General features: G+C 38.8%; 1 long non-coding RNA gene across 2 annotated transcripts in view; it reads left to right on the top strand.

Moving 5' to 3' along the window:
* LOC130170466 (uncharacterized) overlaps positions 1 to 20,834 on the top strand; it is a 63,176-nt gene that overhangs the window by 4,904 nt on the left and 37,438 nt on the right. For both annotated transcript variants that reach the window (XR_008827998.1, XR_008827997.1), the window contains exons 2-3: positions 3,674 to 3,776; positions 4,548 to 4,606. This is a non-coding gene — a long non-coding RNA (uncharacterized LOC130170466). The remainder of the gene's footprint in view (positions 1 to 3,673; positions 3,777 to 4,547; positions 4,607 to 20,834) is intronic.

Below are 20,834 nucleotides of genomic sequence, written 5' to 3'. Positions count from 1 at the left end.
CACCTTCCATGAAAACATGATTTGATTAATGGCTTAATTTAGCATCTGCAAGAAATCAGAGACTGTTAAAAGAAAATGAAGCTACAGAATGACGTGTTGGTATTTGATTCACTGTGAATTTTAACTTAATCAACAAATATGTCCATATTGCTGTGCCATTAAGTTTGATTTTTTTTCCAAATAAATCTCTGCTAAATTTGATATGAATGATATTTCATATTCAAAAAACTTAGAATACAGAACATTTGAGCAGTATCACTGTGCCCTGCAAACTGTGATTATCATCGCATGATTTATGAAATATGCTATTGGCATGTATAAATGATTTCATGCTGGATATAATTAAAGGAGGCTCTTCCTGCTCTTTCAACAGTCAGTATTCTGAATTACTGTGTTTTCACCTTTACCCAACAGCTGTCGTCACAACTCATTTTTATCTTTTAACACCCAACCTAAGCTGATTCACAGTGAAGGTAACAAACAGTAAAACAAAAAAAAACACTGTGACACCAGCCTCAGAACTATTTACTGTACTTGTAAAACACAACATCAAGAAGCTGCCAACCTACGAAAAAGCAATGACTCATAATATCTATATAATTGGCACTGATTTGTAATCTGACACCTTTCAGTGCTAGTTGCTATTTGACAATGAGCATGATAATGAAAAGGTATCATTTTAGCACATCCTGTAATTAACCTCATGAATATATATTGGTTTGTAAGTTTTTCCAGCATCTTAGATTTTCACCTTTGCATCTAATCAACACCCTCAGCAGCAACTCAGTGTTATTAAGCCACAACCCAGTGAAAAAAGAAAACTGCTGACTTATCCTTTTATAGTAACACCACATACCCCTGCATACAAAAATGACTTTTTCTGACAAGTAAGCCAAATCTCTCAAGATAAAGTTGACAGACTGAGACAGTGTCATTCTCAAAGTTCTTTGATGTCTCATACCGACTGACAATGATCGTTTTAAATCCGCCTCACGGGATTGCAGCGCTCGAAGTAATGTCGATAGCGACTAATTGGGGTCATATACTCCATGCTTAATTTCATGAGTCTGCTTGGAGTCAATCTGGAGAATCCATTACATCATTTAGAAAAAAGTTGACAGCAGTCAGTTAATATTAGAACAGCCATGCAGTGTGCTAGCCACTTGTCTGTCTTAAAATGTTTGCATGTGAAAGTATTAGTAGGGATTAGGAAATTAATCTTGTAACAGTGCAAACAGGTGACAGAGCGTTTCTACAATTCATTCCTAGAAAAATTAAACTGCAGAGCGGATTAAATGAAAAATTACACATTACAGGCCTAATTCAGTGTTTCAGTGTACTTGCCGTGTAACCTTTTCTGCGTATCTTCCTGTCTTTCTCGTCCATAGTTTTGTTTCTGTTATGTAATGTAAAGGTTTGGTGAACATTTACTTCAGACGAAACGGACAAGTTTCCATATTTGTGAATCTGGCTGTCTCTGCAGTAAACACACACTCTTGTTGTTGAAACTCTTTGTGTTTTAATTTTACATTTCAGTTTGACTCTTACAGAAAAATGTCCTGGCCAATGGCACAAAAATATGACATTTCAATTTGAGAAAACTAATGAAGAGTCAGACTAATATGACTGCCAGCCAAAATATCCCCACTTCTTTTTACTTTCAAACTTTAACTTCTGATTGCGTGAGAAGTTAAGGTTTTGAGGAATTTTACTGGGTTTTGACTTCAGACAGAAAATATCTAGGTATTTTATCTACTCTGTGATTTTCTGTTTGCTGGTTCCTAGAACCAGGAGGCTGGAGGCCTGTCTTAGTTCCCTCTCTATGGGTTTTAATTCTATGTTCCTGTTGATCGCTCATTGATGTGACACACCTGTCCTTCACTAAATAGGTCACTTAGATGGTTTGTGAGAATGTGAAGTGTGCTGAAACTTTAAATCATAGAATCAAAACTAAAAAGACAAATTCAGAGTTATGAATGGATAGTTCTCGTTCCTTACATATCTACCTGCATGCCGGCACTTCCTTACTAAAGGAGGTATGAGTTTTCTTTTAGTTTTTCTTCAATTTTAATTTAAGATTGTAGTTGAAGTTTTTGCAGCCTAATCACCACAGTGCTCCTCTGCTTCAAACCCTACATACTAAAAGTGACCAAAAATATATATAATATAATATAAAATTACAATATATTTACAGTGTGTGTGTGTGTGTGTGTGTGTATATATATATATATATATATATATATGAAATGAAAAATGTATCTTGTCAGTATCAGTTGACAACCTCCACACTACCCCTTAGACCTGGCTGTCTCAACAGCACCAGAAATCTATTCTGGGCCATTCACCTAAGATCTCTCAGTGTCCAAAACCTCCAGATCCTCCATGATATCTTTGAATCGCTGTCTTTCTTATCAAACACCTATGGCTATATAGCTACCTTGATACTGTTGCTCCAAGCAAGCTTTTTTTTCTGAAACATTGTGTAAACTCTCCTCACAAGGTACAGAAGCAAAAACCAAAAAAGGAAAAAGCAGCAAGACTTTTTGGTGTAATTAAATTTTTTGTATTCTGTTACGAGCAGCCATTTAAGGTTGATATTATTACTCTGAGTGGAGCTGATAATTAGTTTGACATCCAGTTAATCACACCATTGAGCACACCTTCGAAATGTAAACACAAAGTAAACAGCCAGATAAGAATATTATTCTGGGTAAGCAGAAAAATAAATCAAAATTAAAACTATCCCTGTAGACTGAAATTATCATTAAGGCGCAGTTAGGCTTAGAGCAGAGGTTAAGTGCCGATGGTTAAAGAAACCATACATGCAAATACTTACACATGAAATGCATTGTCACATTGCTGGTGAAGCATCACTGCTTTTTCTGTGTTGCACTGTTGTAATGGGACTGTCACAAATAGTGTGCCGTTTGTAGTGTGTAAGGGAAAGTACCGACGGAAACGTCTGCACAATGCTAAAGAAACAATATAGCCAGTCCTCACAAGTATATTAATAAAAAAGACGAGCAGTTATATGTGAGGCTGTGTTTGGAGCCGTCGAGGAGCACGGATGAGCGATGAGGATCAGGTCACTGGGAACCCACAGAGGAAAAGTGAAGAGGGGAAAGGGTGGAGGCTAATGTGGAAATGTGTTTCACCTTCATTAGCCTGAATCACCACACGTTCTCACCCGGACTTAGTGTAGTTAACCACCTCAGCTGCTGCCTTGTATAATGACAAAGTGCAGCAAATGGAGAGAAACAGAGTGACACTTGCCATGGGAGGGAGACACTGTTTGAGAGTATCATCCCTCATCAGTCGTTCAGTAGCCCCCTTTTTCTTTTTCTTTATCTTTGCTGTCACTGAAGGAAAAAAAAAACAACCTTTAGTAACTTCTTGGAGGTTTCATGGTATGATTCAAACTCAAGGATTAAGGTCACGGTGTACTTTGTGAAATATTTGCTGAAATAATGAAGCAGCACTTTGGTTTGGACTACGATATAAAATATGTTATGATTGGCTGGGTTACAGAGTGTGGCCTCTCAAACTGTAGGGTCTGAATGCTTTCTGTGTGTGTGAGTTCCTCTTTATCAAGTCAAACTCCGAAAACATGACGTCCTGGTGAAATTAGTAAATTGCCTGGAAATGTGACTTTGAATGTGTTTATCTGTCTTAGGTGTTAAATCTGCAATTGACTGGCAGCTGGTCCAAGGTATTATCCTGTCTTCTGGCTCAATGTGGATTGCGATGGACGTGCACCCTGAACCCTGAATAAGCAGGTAGAGAAAGTGTATAAATGGAAAGATGTTTGTGGTTTTGTTACCACTTAATGTTTACATCTTTTCCTCAAAGTGCAGATACCTCCTTGTATCTGACCCATTTCTTCATGACTAATTCAATGAAAAATCTCAAAATTCTTTCACTACAGCTGTGTCACTGCTGTTGTTATAAGTTTGTTTTCTAAGTTTCTGCCTTTGAACAGTGGACATTGATAGGGAGGCAGCATTTTGTAGTTAGAACCTAAAATCTTTGGCTAAATGACAAAGAAATAGGGTCACCACTTTTTATTTGAAATTCAAACTACTGTTTGAATGTTGGGTTGTCCAGTAGCTGAGTCGTTAAGATGCATACATAATGCATAATGTTACTGAATTCAAAACATAATCGATAAGAAAAACAGGCATTGTATTCCAGTGGACTACATTGTTACTCCGTGCCCTGTTTTCCTCAGCAAATCTCTTTAAAGGTGCTATATGCAAGTAATTTAGTTTTAAACATTAACAAAAATACCTAAAATGTGAAGAAACAACAGTTTGACATTATGTTAAAGACGTCTATGTAAGTGGATATCTACAATAGTTAGCATGCTCGTCTCGTTATACCGAGATGTAATAGTGAGTCACTGTAGCGTCTTGTCTGCCCTCAGTCCAACATAAGAGGATGAGGAAGTAGTGCTGCCCAGAGGGCAAGAAACCATGTTCGATAGCAAAGAAAGGAAATATTACAAATAGAAGCAAAATCAGAGTTAACACTGTCATTGCTTCCCACAGCTCTTGCCGAGTAAAGGAATGAAGTTTGATGCTCAGCCCGCGAAGATTCCTCTAGACTGGTAAGTAATGCTAAACATGGCTTTGTAGTGATAGCAAATACTTACATATATAAAATACAGGGAATAGCAATCTGTACTGAGCATGGCACCAAACCATTTTACATTAGCACAACAACAAATTTAAAGTCACCTGTTGTTAGTTTGACATTCAAGTGAGGCTGTCTCAGATTAATATGGTGCACATTATCCAACATAAAAGAGTGTTAGACTGCAAATCCATTAGAACAAATTAGATATTCTTGTTTGAACAGGATTAAAAAAAAAAAAAAAGTGACAGCCCTAAAGAGTACCATGAATCTCCTTTTAAACTCTGCATTCAATTTTTTTAAGGCTTTCTTTCATCTTCCAGCAGCTTGTGCTAAACTATCGAGCCAATGTGTTTTTCTAAATGTATTTGGGGATACGCTGTATATTAAAATGCCATCATTATTACAGTGTGTCAGTTTATGACACCCGGATGTTTGAGAGATATGAAGCTGTCACATACTGCAGTGCATTTTGTTGACTGACCAATATCAAAATGCTTAAATCTCCTTAGTCACTTCAGGTTGTACTTCACCACAATGCAAGGTAAAGAAGCTTTATGGACAGGGAAACAATAACAGTTAAAATCCTAAAAGATAAACATAAAGATGACATGATTGAGATAAATGACATAGACAATTGGCAGCGCAAGACTGAAACAAGCAACTATGACAACAATAAAACAGGCATCCAGTCTTTGAGATGACATTGAGGGACACGCAGACGTGCTTAATGACGAGACCCGGCTTTTCCTTTTTCTACACTTATTTATCCTTCTTTTTTTTTTTTTTTTTTTTTTTTTTTTTTATTGCAAAGGGTTTTATTGCTGCAGCTGTTGTTTTCCATGTCATTTGTATTAAGGAATGAGGAAGCATCCTCTCTCATCACTGAAAACACTGACACTGCTGTGATTTATAATCTCTGTGAATAATTTGCAAAACATTAAATCTTTCTCTCTGTATGAGATGCACCATGGTATAAACCTCCTCATTTAAGACGACCCGTGGGATGTTGAGGACAGAATCTCTTTCAGCGTGATGGCTGTAGGCTGAGGACACGGTCGGCCGCTCTGGACCTGTTACCGCATCGTCATTAGTTGTTAGCTTTATTTAGAAAAAAACAGTTCTTTCTTGCAAAGTTATGTTTCCCCACAGTTATACAAGTGAGGTTCTCTGCTGGCACCGGTGCCGTGTATCATGAGACTGTAATTGGAGGTGTATTTCAAAACGACATGGGAATGTTTGTGTGGACAGATATGCAGACCTTGTCCTCAAGCTGCTGGGTTTGTTTTTCTTTATTTGCATTGCCGCATAGATAAATCACTTGACACCTTTATAGTTTGTGCTAAGGACTACAGAGAATTGCTTTTTCCGGAGGATTGCAGTACCTTTGTGTACATAAGCGTGTGCTGGTCGATTTATCATCAGACAGTAACTTAACTAATTAGGGCAGTGATAAATCTAATTTTTTTTAAAAGGTTCAGGGACAATTGTGCTATTGAACAAAAGTTCAAACAGTGTTTTGTACAAAGTACAGCAGGGTGTGGTACTGCCATCATTAGAAAGAATTCGCATAGCTCTATTTGAAATGAATATCGCATTTATCGTGTCCTTTTTAAGTCTCCTTGTTGTTAAGGCAAATAAGTGAACATTTTGTTTTGTATACTGAAGCAAGCACATCAGCTCAAGGGTTGTAGCAAATTTTCCCTTTTTTTTCCCCACACTATATTTTGGAGGCAATTCGTAGATACAACAGTCCTGATCTCCTCTGAGGCGTGCCCCAGATGAAACAAAGCATATACCTCAATAGGTCTCCATGGGACTGGCTGCTATCTGACTGCCTCTTGGAAGATTGACAAGTGAGCATTATTTTTCACAGGAAAGTGGCAGGCAGTCCCTTATGTGATGTGGAGGCATGTGAAGAGCTGCGCTCTATCTTTTTCACCACGTGTCTTTCTTTTTTTCTTTTTTTTTTTTTTTTAACACTTTTGCTATTCAAACAGGCCTGTGAGCATTTAAATGATCAGGATTCAGCAACATGGCTGTCTGCCCCCGTGCTGTCAAATTTGGACGGATATGTTTCAGTAAGTGAGAGAGGTAGACATGGATGATACACATACACTACACAGACCCACACACACACACACACACACACACACACACACACACACACACACACATTTGCCCACAAGTCCAGCGTCACTTCTCCAGACAGGCAAACGCCTCTTGGCATACCCGGCAGTTGAGCCGGGTATAAAAGTGGAAAAATGTGCTCCTCAGTGGAGATGCAGTCAGTCATGCAGCTGTCCAAAACCAGCAGCTATCTGTTCAGTGAGAGAGTAGAGGGCAAAAGGCCACAGTCTTTTTATTCAACTTTCACTCATTTGTCAACTATAAAATCGGAAGCGAATAATCTTTTATCATTCAGTGTTTAACAGGAAATAACTGTACAAAAATAACCCTCACTATTTGTATTGAGAATAACATTATGCAACAATTTCAGCTTAAAGTAAGAGCTTCAAAAATCGTTTTGATGGGACACTGACTTGCACTAGGGAGAATGGCGCCTCTTTCATTCACACTTTGCTCCCCAAACGCCCGCTCTTACACTAGTGGGTACGATCGCATAGTGCATGAGGAGTGCAGCACTATGTCACACGCCACCAACTGTGGGTCTTCAGCTAGCTCAGTACGGACATCATGTGAGAGGCGAACAGACTTTAGCTCCTAGCATCTACATTTTAGCACACAACTGCTGCGGGGTCAGACGTTTGTTGTCAAGCAGATGAGCCAAATGCTGACTTCAGTTGAGTGAGTTCAGTGAGTTTGCTGGTTTGTACTGAGATTTTGTGTTTGTACTCTGAGCGATTGAGAGACCTTTTCCTCTGTATCATGGAGACTGTCCTCCTGTAACAAACAAGCCCATAGGTCAGTTGTGCAGCAGGTTATTATGAGCTGTAGTTGCATTTTGTTGTTAGGCGACATCTAGCGGCGGTAGTGATCATGACGGGAGCAAAGGGAAAATGTTGTTACATTGTATAAAGAGCGACAAAGTCCGTGTCTGGACGAGGTTGGGACGGATGGATGGTTTAGCAAAGCACAGGAATATGACACAGGAGAGCGGTGTTCGATTCCTATGTGAATCCAGCAGTTTATGTCGTTTCTAATATCCATGACTGTTTGACAAAGTTAACCACGTTATTATTGTAACCATGACAACAAAGATGTTCTAATTTTGAGGGATAACTTATTTTAACTCAAATCACAATCTTTTCCTAAACCTAAAAGTAGTTCTAGAGCCTAAACCTAACCAAGCCATGAGCGTTATTATAGTAACCATGGCGACAAAGGTAGGTACGCCGCTCTCGGTACAGCCTCCGTGTTTATTATGGTAACCATGACAACAGAGGCTCGGTAAGCATGCTGCCGTAGGGACGCTATTTCAGGAGACACTCCTATGGGTCGTATCAGAGGTTTTAAAAAAACAACCTAAACCTATATGGTTGTTTAGGTTGGAGGACTTGTTGGTACCATGAGCTGTTAGCTTCAGGGGCGCGTGGCCGCTGTTGCCGCCGCCCAGCAAAAGTAACATAGTGTTGCTTTAATTCATGGTATGATCATTGATATAAGATGCTTTTAAATGGTGATTTATTGGTTTGAAGATACTAGACCAAAGCAGATAGAAACCAAAATGATCTGATAGACAAACACAAATATCTTTATATTCTGAGGCTCTAGAAACATAATGATTTGTTACACTCGTTCTGTATTTTGTGTTGTCCATAAAGACACACTCGTATATAGTCCAGCTCTGTAAGAACATATGTGACTATACCCCAAATTAGTTGGTCAAATTAGTCTATAAACACAAATGTCCAAACATACACTACAGCCGTATGACACAAGACAACACAAATATGGACATGGATCTCAACTGGTAGCATTTGGATATTGCTAAGCACAGATGTCACTGTCAACACAGACTCATTAAAGCTGATAAGAAAATAAATAAGCTACAGGCAGTCATTGTTATTGACAACACCATAGTGTGCCTCTAGTGAGCCAGAGCTTGCCAATTTTCAGGAAAAAAAAGCACAATTTAGTCAGCAAGACTAGATCTGTCTACATGCTTGCCTGCTGGCACTAAGGGGAATATGGCTTCCTCCCGTGCTCTTATTGCTCTTCATTTGAATAAAACATGTTTATGCTACTATGCGAAATAGTGGCATGCTCAGAAACTCATTTTAAGTGATGATGATCTGTCTAGATTTGGAGTAAATAAGAGAGTAGTGTGAAATTAACAGTGACAGAGAGCTGGACCACGACAATGGTTCAGCACAGACATGTCGCGGCTGCACTAGCAGGTGTCACCTTTCACCATTTAACCATTTTAAGTGATGAGACTAAACAGGGAACACTGCAAGTATCCCTTTTATTTTCAAGTGAATTTAATGAAACTTGGCACAATAAACAAATTCTGAGAGGCACGCTCGTGTCAGAAGCAACTGATTTCATTTGCACAGCCAATAAGTGCTGTTTTTTCTCAAGTCAGACAGAGGAACAGAGAGTGCCACGGAGGAGCCAAGAATGACTGCATCTACCTGCCTGCTCCTATATACATCAGTCTGAACAGAAATGCCTTGTGAAAAGTAGATACGCTCACTGAGTGCTACACTGCTGCCAGCGCTGATCGATCTGGAAACGTTATCGTTTGGGTGATTTATCTGGAGGCGGCTATTTTTGTCTGTATTTTTTAAATTATTATTCTAATACCTTAATGAAATCTTTCATATCTTGCCTGACTGAATTGAATTTTGGCAAATATAACACTGACCTGAGATAGTAGAGTGCATTTTAGTTCATTAGTAAGTCTTTTTATATTATATCTCATTCATAATAATCACAATTAGCATATTATCTAAAATACTGTAGTGGAGTTTAGGTCCAAATCTGATGGCAGGCGGCAGTGCCATGCCTGAATTTGCTCCAAATGTGAGCCAGGTCTTCAGCTGACCCTGTCACCTGGACAGGATGTTAATAAACTGCCACAGAGGCAATCTCTCCATATCTAGATGTGAAGCTTTTGCTGGTCAGCAGAACATGTGTCTGCTTAGGCCGAGAGATGTCAGAACCTGCCTTCCTTGCCCCTTGCAAACAGACTGGAAAAAATTGACATATTGGTCACAAATAGTTTCATCTGCCGGGGAAATCCAATATCCCCAGGATATCTCAGGGAATCATCCGTTTCACTGTGTGCACAGGATTCTGAAGAGACCTTAGAGTCCTGAAGAAGGATATGTGAGCATTATGCACTATGACACACAACATTGACATTCTGAAAACAGCCTGTTCTTTGGATTTTCACAGTGGTGAAATTGAACAAATCAAATACACGGTATCTAGACAGGGATCTAAATCCTCAGAGCCCCTTTCAAACTATTTGGATATAAGATGCATCACTAACTTTCTGCAGAAGTGCCTCCACATGTCATGCTGTTGACTTTGACCCTATTGAAACTGTCTAAAGGGATAGAGTTTCATGCGGTGGAAAAGTTCAATTTTGTGGGTGAATTGAGTTCCCTTCTTTAGTTTGGAAGTTAAAATCATTCCATGTTAATGGCTCTGTATTTGTTAGACTTAAATAAACAAGGAATACATTTTCTTGCGTAAGCCTAATTCAACCAAGTGTTCAGTTTCAGATCCATCGTAATGATTGTTGGCAGGTTTCAGGGTAGGGAACAGCTGTAGTCTCCCAGTGTGCCCAACTAGCAGGCAAAGTATGTGTTAGGGAAATATATGCAAACACGAAGGATCCTTTCACTGCTGGCTGGCAAAAATGTCCTTCACAGAGCCTAATTCACCGATAGCCCACAAAGGAACAAGGTCTGACATGACTAATCTCCTAATTCTCTGACAAATAGATAATGTGTGACACATAGAGGAAGACGGAGGATAGAGTATAAAGGCACTCCAGTAGCTTTAGTGTTATAGATGAGAACTATAATTGTCCTTTTTTTCTGTAGCGAAAGGCTAAATGCCATCCAAGGCCACACCAGCCTATCCAACATGCAGCAAAATGATTTCGGACAAGGTTACCGAGAATAACACCGTCCACAGATGCAACTTTTATGTGTAACACCGAGGGAAGCAGCAGCTGCGATGAGATGGCTAAATTTGGGGAAAGTACCAAAGACCTCAATCCATAAAAAGTGTTGTTTTTCTGCTCCTTTATTCAAGACTCTCAAGACTGCACACTTCCTTGTTAGAAGAAGATCAAAGACCCCATGCTAATTAATATTGTGTTCAGGGGTGTACTTTACCTGGATGAAAGGCGTGATGATTAGGAATTATCCTTGTTTCATGTGGTGGAGGGATGGAGGTACATTAAAAACATGTTGCGCAGCTGTGTTTATTGGTAGAAAAAAAAATAGGGCCACATGTTTTTGTGTTTTTAAAAAGAGCTGTTTGAAGGTAAAAAGTAGAACTGTGTTTAAAATTGTCGTGTCATGAGTTAAATATCGCTGAGAAGTGCTTCTTTTGCCTCAAGTGTCTGAAGTTACAGTTACAGGTGTGTAGTTAGAAAGCACTGTGATATGGAATATAAGGATTTCTTTACCTTTATCAAAGGATAGCAGTGCCAGTTTGTTGGTTGGTCGGTCCGCCACTTTTTTCCATACAGAAATATATCAACTATGGGATGGACTGAAATGACAGCACATTCAAAATGTACTGTGTATACTGTCTGCTTATATACTTTGTCACTTTTCTAGTGTGAGCACACTACATACTCTAGTCTGTGTATAGTATGGATTTGTTTGCAAGTGCTGAGGCTTTTATGGGTGTTGATGGACACAAGCTTTCAGTTGCAGGGGAGTCTTTCTAACCATCAGCCCACCTTGTCTCTCTCTCACACACACACACACACACACACACACACACACACACACAGTGCTACTGTATGTACATTTTCAACAAGCATACACACAGAAAGAAACATACAAGCTTGCACAGGCTGTGCAGCAGGTGACTCCTCTACATATCATTAAGCCATATGGAAACATCTTTATACAAAACAAAATATGGTGTATGGAGACGCACATTCATCATCTTAACTGTGTTATGTTCTGAGACGTGCGCTCACATGCTGTAAGACTATACGGCACAGAAGCAACGGGAAGAAGAAAAAAAAAACATCTCCAATTTACAGCTGTGTGTCTCCCCTGCTGGGCTTGCATGTACAGCATCAATCCATTCACAGTAGGAAAATATTACACAGTCAACATGCGTAGAAACAGAGAAACAAACATGCTCAATATACATATCAGAGATTTCAACCAGTCCCTAATAGAGGTGTGACTCCCCCGCTCTTTGTCTCTCTCATTCTCTTTCTTCTCCTCTCTCCGTGTCTTTCTCCACATGTGTGATATGTCAAAGTCTTATTTCCATGTCCTGGCGCCACTTATACTCAAGGCAAACACAGAGCAGTATGTGTTGATGATTGTCAGCAGTGGCCATTTATCATCTGTCAAGCTTCTGTCCTCTGAGGAGGTAAATACACCCAGTGAATTATGGTTGTTTTAGTCTGCAGGCGGAATCCCACATGACAGCCAGCAGAAGGCCGTGACAAAATCGTTTATGAGGAAATAGTTTATCATGGCCATGGTAAACATTGTCCATCATACATGAGAAGAGCAATGGATCTACGACTTTGATGGCCAGAAACTTGGAACGAAGACATTTGTGAGCTGAAGTGGAGGCATGAAAGATGTAATTCGATGTGATGGGAGGAGGGGGAAAAAACAACATAATCGTCATGTTTTTGTGTCTCATTTGTTCAATGTTGGAGCCATCCATGTGTGTGAATATTGGTATATCTGTCTTGAAAATAGGGACGGAGTATGGTAGGGATTATAATTCACATCAAACTCAAAGCTGTGTTTTCCTCGTCAAATGGAGGACTGTTTGTGCAGCATCAGTGTGCCTGGAGTCTCCACTTTACATGGATCACAGATTTGAGAGACTTTTAGTGTCTTAGATTTTTTTTTTTTTTTATATTCAATTTCATGCAATTTGTCTCATGTAGTTCATACCGTAGAAGTGTTCAAATCCTTTACCTTAGAAAAAGTGTCAGATTTACTCGTTACATTTAAGTGTCCCTTGTTCAAAAATTTACTTATGTCCGTACTTATGTGTGTAAAAAATCTAAGCATTATATTATTTTATATAATTTATTACCACAATATATGCATTAATGTATAAGCATTTCATTTATATTAATATATATATATATATATATATATATCATTATACGCATTTTAATGTTGTAGTTGGTCAAAGTGGAGATAATTTGACTTTAAACAGTATAATGTTATATAGTTATTCTGTAAAAGTGAATCATATATATATATATATATATATATATATATATATATATATATATATATATATATATATATATATATATATATATATTCTTTTATGTAAAATCAAGATAACTAGAAACTATATCAGTAAAATATAGTGAAAAGTATTTACGAGTATGAAATGGAAGTTCTCTAGTAAAGCACGAATACCTCAGAACTGCATTTAAGAACAGTACATGAGTGAATGTAGTGGAATTCTACAACTGAACTATTAATGCAGTGAATTAAATTAAAGAAGGTACTGTTATTCATGCACACATTCATACCACATTTTACCTTCAGGTTCAAAGTGTGTAAGTGTGCCATTCACATTAACACAACAATAACTTCAGCTGCCTTCTAACATGTATAGAGAAGAAATTATTTCCATTTGAGGTTTGGGAAGCAGAGTCCTGAACAATGATCCACTCTGTTTCTCACAGAAGTATAAGCCACATTCCTCGTGGAAAGTCTTTGAGTGGTTCAGCCAGATGGATGGCGTATTGAAAGACAGGGGAGTGTGTGTGTGTGGGGGGGGGGTAGGGGTGGGGGGGGTGGCATTGGGGCCAGTTCCACACCTCGTCCAGCGAAGTGGGCCAGTCATTAACAGATTTGACCCCTCTTTTCCTGACTGCAAAGTAGAGTTCTGGCTTGAGCTGCATTTCTCTACGAGCCCTCGGGCGATCCTAGCAAATGGCCCCCAACATATGGTGAGATGTATGTGCCTGAAAGTAGGGAGTTTAAAAAAAAAAAAAAAAAAAACTTTTCTAAAAGCTGTGGGGTGCGGTTAATGATGGCATGTCCCACTTCTGGTCCAGGACGGGACATAAGGTATTTGCAGTTGTCAGATTTGGTAATCTGTTATGTCAAAGAGCCACAACTGATGGTGGATTTAAACTGTTGCCTGCAGCATCTGTATGCAGACAGGTGCTCGTCATGCTCTGACACAATATAGTCCAGTCTGAGTAGCCTCCTGTTAAAGTTGCTTATCACTCACCATATAGAACAGAGCTTCGTAAAAAGTTCTGTGAAATGACAAGTCCTTGATAGGTTTGTCCTAATCTCCCTTTAGGCACAAATTCGAAATATCTTGGCTTGGAGCCAACGGCTTTGAAATAAAGACTCTCCCCTTCAGTCCTTCCTTCACTCACCCAGTCATTTGCACCTCGCAAGTCTAACATGACTTGCAGTACCATTTGCTTTGAGAGAACCGTGAAAGTCGTCCATTTCTGTTTCGACAGTTCCCCTAATAACGTGTTGAAAATTGGTGCACACTCTGTCAAAGTCTTGAAATGATATTTCAGACGAAGGGATCATTAGTGACAATGGAAGCTAATCAAGAGGTGACCCGTAAATGTCCAGGTATTGGTAGGAGTGTCTGCTTTGGCTAACAGTAAATGGTGTGTTCAGGCATTTGACCACTTTATATTCCATTTGGAGAATAGGACCACTCATGCATTAAAGAATATCTTGCTACACTTGCTATTGAAGTGTCTCCACTGAGAATTGCAACTGTCTAAATTGAAAATTAAAAATAATTTCACAACCTATTTCACCCAATTTAAAACATTTTCATGATTATTTTGTCACATGAATTATTTATAAATGTAATATCTAGAAAGATAAACTTATTTTGTTTTTTTTTCTCTTTAAATGTCACTCCTGTGTTTGACAATGATAAAACCCACACAGCCACATGCACAAACTAGCACTAGATGACTGTGTGATTGTGATGGCTCTGAACAAACCTGCTTGAGCAGAGGTGCAGTGCAGTTGAGGTTGTATTTATCCAGACGAGTCAGCACAGTAATTTCAGCTGTAGTCGAGAAACACAAAAACAAACTTTGATTAGCATGTTTTATCTAATTATTTGTATAGATTCTTTAAAATCTTTTAGTATCTTCTTAGATAGTTTTGTATTCATTGCTCCACGCATAGAAAATGCAGCGTCTCCTGAAATAAAAAGGGACATCAGCTGCCCTTGGAATCTTATTTATAGTGCTGTATGTTTTCACATTGGGACACTACAGCTTCCAGAGACAGTTTTCTCTGAGGAGAAACTGGCCTGGACCTGGACTGGCCATTACTGACCTGACGCTTGCCCCATCTCCACCTGCTGACACAGTATTCTGCCTCTTATGAACTTCCCTTCTGATTAGTGTTTTTTATTCTTTCTCCATTAATGATCTTAAAAACAGAAAAAAACACACCCACACATATATGTCTGCTTGTGTCCAGCTACACTTGCAGGTTTAAATGTTTCAGGAAGTAGGAGCCATGAAAGTCAGCGTGATTTGTTAGTCAGAGTTGTGTAGCACATGTAGCACGTAGTAGTTGTATAAACATGCGACGTGTGATGTCTCCAGTTTCTCTGTATTTACACATCATTAATCTATTAATGACTATTGCAAAATGGGTGAAGACAATTAACTCCATTCACCCACACAGACAAAAAAAAAAAAGAAGTATGTATTCACTGTCATTAGTAAATATGTTTATAAGATCCCAATCTCTAACTATCTACTTGTACAACAGTTTCTTTATTCCTTTGAAATTTTCCTCTTGACACAGAAACACTTCATTTACTTTCTTGGTTTTCTGTGCTGCTGGCAGCTCACTTGGGAAGTAGCAAGTTATTATCATTATATGAGGTGGTTTAACCCCGAGGTCTGCTTTTCCCCATGAGTATTGTCATGAGGAGGCTTATTGTTGAGCTTTTGTTAATGATGATTTTTGCTGAGCATTCCATTTGTTTATTCACTCATACAGTGTGCACCATGTAATGTACACAATAAAGAGAACAAAGAGAAATAAAAGCAAACGCTGTAGAAGTGAGGTGGACTGATGAAACCCATTAGAGTTTAATTTAAAGAACACGTTTAAACACGACAGCATCAATACAAAAAAAAAAAACACTAAAATGAAATCAAAATGAAAATAAAACTGTAAGTGTGCATGACTGCGAGTTTGTAAGCCAACTGAAAAGGAAAACAATTGTCACACATTGGGAGGTCTGACCAATTAAACTAATTACACTATTTCCTCTGTCTTTATTGCCTAGTACTGGAAGTGTGGTGCTGTGTACAGGTCATACTAGACTTTCACCACCAATAAAGACAAAGTTGTTTAGTTTTTTTCTTGATTCAGCACCGCAGCTCCACTGTGCAGCCAGCTCTTCTTTTCACACTCCCTGAGGTGCAGCAACTTTTAGAGATGTGTGGCCACCCTCTCGTGCGTTTTACTTAGTCTGTGCATTCATCTTTTCTATATCTTGCCTTGAAATTTTGTGAACAGGCAATTTATGTACTGTGTGAAGTATGAATGTCACACAGCACCTATATAGAGTAGAAGTAGAAGAGTGTAGCCCTGTGGTACTGTCTGATTTTGAAAGTATTATTCCTTAAAATAAATCTAACGATAGGCTTTTTTTTTTTTTTTTTTTTTGAACAAAGACTTCATCTGTTAGCGTCTCTTTCAATGGCACAAAAGGAAACATGAGATAAACAACCAATGAAGATCTGTATGATTTTCATATCACGATAGGTGCTGTTTGGTTTAAGCTCTTGGGCTTGTCAACCACTAATCAGTTCGGTTAGAGAGGAATCCCTCATGATTTCGAGTGTATTTTTGGACATTCGTTTGATGATATGAAGTTAGAATTATAGTGTATGAAGCGCCAAAACATCGACAGAGTGAGTATGTGGATGCTCATCGTGCAATCAAAGGTTTTTCATCAGACTCCTCTCTGTAAACACTGGCATCCCTAAGCAAACCACACAGTGATTAAGAGGAGTCCGCAGTTTTCACTGAGACTTTCAACTTCAGCCAAAACTTTCAAAATGATCAAGAGAGGCATGTTGTTTTCCTTCTCTATCTTGAGAGATATTCATCAGTCGATGACTGAAATTAGCCCATAGCCCCCTGATGATCAACTCTTGACTTGCTTTGTAATCCTCGCTTAATTATGTTGTAGTCAAGGAGTGACAACTCCAAAGTCGTACTGATTTTCCAGCCTCTCTGCTTCCTGAAAGAGCTCATATTATGGCATTGTGAGTCCTTTGATTTTATTCTTTGAATCCAATTTTTATGTGAGCGGTTTATTCTGTGCTTTAATTCTTGGCTACAAACCCACCTTGATGTTGTATCAGGGTGGATGCTAAAACCCTAGCATGTCTGAGAGATAAAAAACCAAGCTGAATTATAATTTAGGTTTTATGTGCAGGGTAGATGAACAAGCTGTAGCTGGACATGACCACAACCTGCACTTAAAATTAAAATTTGATAAAATCCCTCAGCGCTCGCACAGAACAACAACTAGTGCGACCTTTTGACATTACGTAAACCTCACTCCTCCTGCAACACGATTGATGTTGAGCTCCACTTTAATCTGCTTTGTCTAGACAAGAGTGAACTCAATTGAGTGGGAAAAACCACAAAAATAGTATAGTAGTAGTAGTATAATAGCAGTAATATTAGAGTTTCAGCATGTTAAAGTGGTCTGGGTGACAAATGTCTACCAATATGTGATTTTTTTTTTTTTTGCCCTGAAAATAATGAAGTGTGAAGTTTGTGGTGGTTACAAATAGCAATTAGTGTTAAATCCTTGTCATAGATGTGTATGCTGCCAAGCTAGAGCTAATTGACAGAGCATCTCGTGATGGATCTTAAATAGACACTGGAACAAATACATGCCCACTGAATGTGTGTAAAAAATAAACAATTCTTTGCTTTAATCATTAAAAGCAGCAATGGATGAATGATGTGTTTCAGTTTTGATCCTCACTGTGCCTGAAGAACACAAAAAATATGTTGTGAAACCAGATCAAAGACTGTTTAAACTACAAAGTTGAGTATTTTCATCTGTCAAATCCCTTTATTGTAAAAACATAGAGTTCTGCTAAACATTTACTGAATGAATAGGTGGCTGATTTGGCTGCATTCTCTCAGGGTGGATGATCTCACTTGCAAGATTATTTTCAGTTGCCAAAAACCACTGAAATGTCTGTGTGTATGACAACACGAGACAACATTTTAAAAATGTGCAGGCGTTTACAGGATAAGATAAATGACATGATCTTAGACTAATGGCTCCTAACCTGGAATGATGAGTGTCTTCATCAGTCAAGGCCTTGTTGATGAAAGCTTAAGGCTCAGCTAAGAACTTCACCATTACAGCGCGAGGGCCATCTGTCTGGCGGGGGGTGATCGAAACCCCCAGGACTGGGGCGCCTGCCAGTGCTGCTCCGGGGAGGCCTCTGGACAAATGGGTGCAGAAAAGCCAGGCAGGATTTATGGTTGAGAATGCAGGCAGCCTGGTCAACTGTAAAAGGAAAAAAAAGAAGACAGATTTTCATCCATTTATGTAGAGGTGGCGCAGCTAAAGTTGTGTTGTCAGCAGGAGAGGCGCTGGCAAGCTGCCAGTCTTGGCTGAAAAATGTTCACACAAAGTGATCAATAGATCTTTGATAAGGCTAACACAGCCCTGCATGTGGTTGTTCTTTCAAGTCATTGGACACACACCCGTGTCATCAAGGTTACTCATCAGAGCAGCTCATTTTGATACAGAGAGCTGACCCCACTGTGATGACAACTGAGGCAGTGTAAAGACCCTTAGCTGTAAAGACTCTTGAAACATAAAGGCAGTGAATATTTAAAGGCCCCATGAAAACCTCATTTTTTCAGTCACTGTCTTACTATGACTGACAGGTTCTTTTCATGAACACACTGTTTTCAGTTACAGTTACTTCACTTGAGAGATTTCTGTATGTGTGTTTTTGTCTGTGTGGTTCTCACTGTTTTTTCCTAAGTGGGGCTTAGTTGTTTAGTGCGTCTGAACATCAATCAGGATTTTACGATATTTGAATTAAAATGTGGTGACAGTTGTGGAGTGGTTTGCTTATATTGAAAGTCCACAGTCAAACATACCTGATCAAACCACACCCACACAGTTCTGATGAAGCAGAGTGTTGGAAATAACTATTCTGTACAGTTATTCCAAACTTTAACTTTGGTAATTACGTGTTCAGTCATGAATATAGGTTATAGAGAAATACTTAAAACCAAGTTTTCAGCAACTTTAGAAAAGACAATAATATTTGATGCCTTTTAGTTCTGAAAACAGTTATTTTGTCCTAAATTCAAGAGCATGCAGGATATGATATTATGCTTTTCATTCTCTGCTCATGATTGTTTTTATCCTACGCACCTGTCACTGAGACTTTGAAGTGTGCAAGAACATTTCTTTGTAATCACCAACTGTAAAGTTTATTATTATTTGAACCCTGCTCCATGCAGTGTACTGTATAAACAACAGTATTTAAGTATTGAAACAACCTGTATCAGTCAGCATTTCCTCCTTCTCTTTTCATTGAAGTATTTTAACACCAGGATGCAAGAGTCATTTCCAGTTCCACTTCCAGAGCCTGTTTCTGACCATGTTATTAATTGAGTAAAATTACCCACTGCCCGTACCTCAGGACAAATTAGACAACTGAGTCTGTGGTTCAGTCATATAAAGTATGTTGCTCACTGGAATTTTTATATAATGTTTTTTCCAACATTCTTCTTACAAATGTTTTAAGGTTGTGTGAATGGAAATACGGTCACAAGATGTCAGTTCACTCCCATCGTTGTACGTGAATAGCATACGTTATGAGTCACCATAAGCCTCAGCCCTGAATTGTTTCAGATGTATGGGTCTCTCTGAAGTATTTAAATCCAGCTGAGATGAATGATGACCGTGGCTGCCACAGAAGCCACACTGTCATGTCCTTCTTGGTTAAAGCCAACATTGCAGCCCTTTCTAAAAGCTAAGATTTGGTAAATAAGTGCAGTGAAGCAGTGAAGATGAATTGTCCCCATCACCCAAATTCATTTATCTCTTCAGCCTCTGATATATTTAATTTCTCATCTACAAAAAAGGGGACATTACACTGTTCCGAGCAGCCACCGTGCATTTTCACATTGATGATGCCCACCAACTTGGCAAAGAAAGTGCCCTCGATTTTTTTTTTTTCATCATCTTCTGGGCGCAGAAAGAAGGCAAGCTATTTTTATATGTGTCAAGACTATATTTAAGCACTTTCATTAGAGAGTTGTCTGAGAGAGTGAATGAGTTTTATGTAGATCTTCAGTCCCTTCTAACCAGTCCTTAAACATCTGATGTGGACAAATCAGAGGTGATTACAAAACCCTCCCTGATGGACAGACTTAGTCAGATAAACATACCACAACTACATTTGACCTCAACTGGCTGCCCTCACTGAATAATTACCAAATTCTTTCCAATTTGGTCTGTTTGCACTGTTTGAACTGATGCACTCCCTGAAAAGCCTCTAATCAGGTTTACCACACTTGAATTAGAGAAGTTGGTTTTGTCGGCCACTCTGAGTTCAATATTGTGACTGTTATCCCTGAGACACTTATTCAAATTCATTCAGTTTAATTCATTTAACTGTCTGGCTAAGAGTGACTGCATGGCACAGCATGTTGTTTCCACTCAGTCTGGGTGACATCAGTCTATTGTGCAGTAGTTGCTAAGCCATAGAACTAGAGACGTAATTGGTTCTCATTTTCCAACATGCAACGCCCCTCGCCAACCAATTAATTAACTGTCCTGAATAGAGATGCCAGAAAAACAAAAAGATGGCTCGTCCTAGTTAGTTAGTTATTAGAATGTATTTCAATAAGGACTTTTCTGATACTAAAGAAGAGGAAACAGTGTTGGTGGTTTCAATTATAGATAAATCGTGTTTTGTTTCCATATTCCAAATGGGGGAACCAGTCAGATCAGGACACTGCCTT

This window comes from Seriola aureovittata, chromosome 6 (genome assembly GCF_021018895.1).
Source record: "Seriola aureovittata isolate HTS-2021-v1 ecotype China chromosome 6, ASM2101889v1, whole genome shotgun sequence".
NCBI classification, from domain to species: Eukaryota; Metazoa; Chordata; class Actinopteri; order Carangiformes; family Carangidae; genus Seriola; species Seriola aureovittata.
This window is presented reverse-complemented; position numbering and strand designations above follow the sequence as displayed.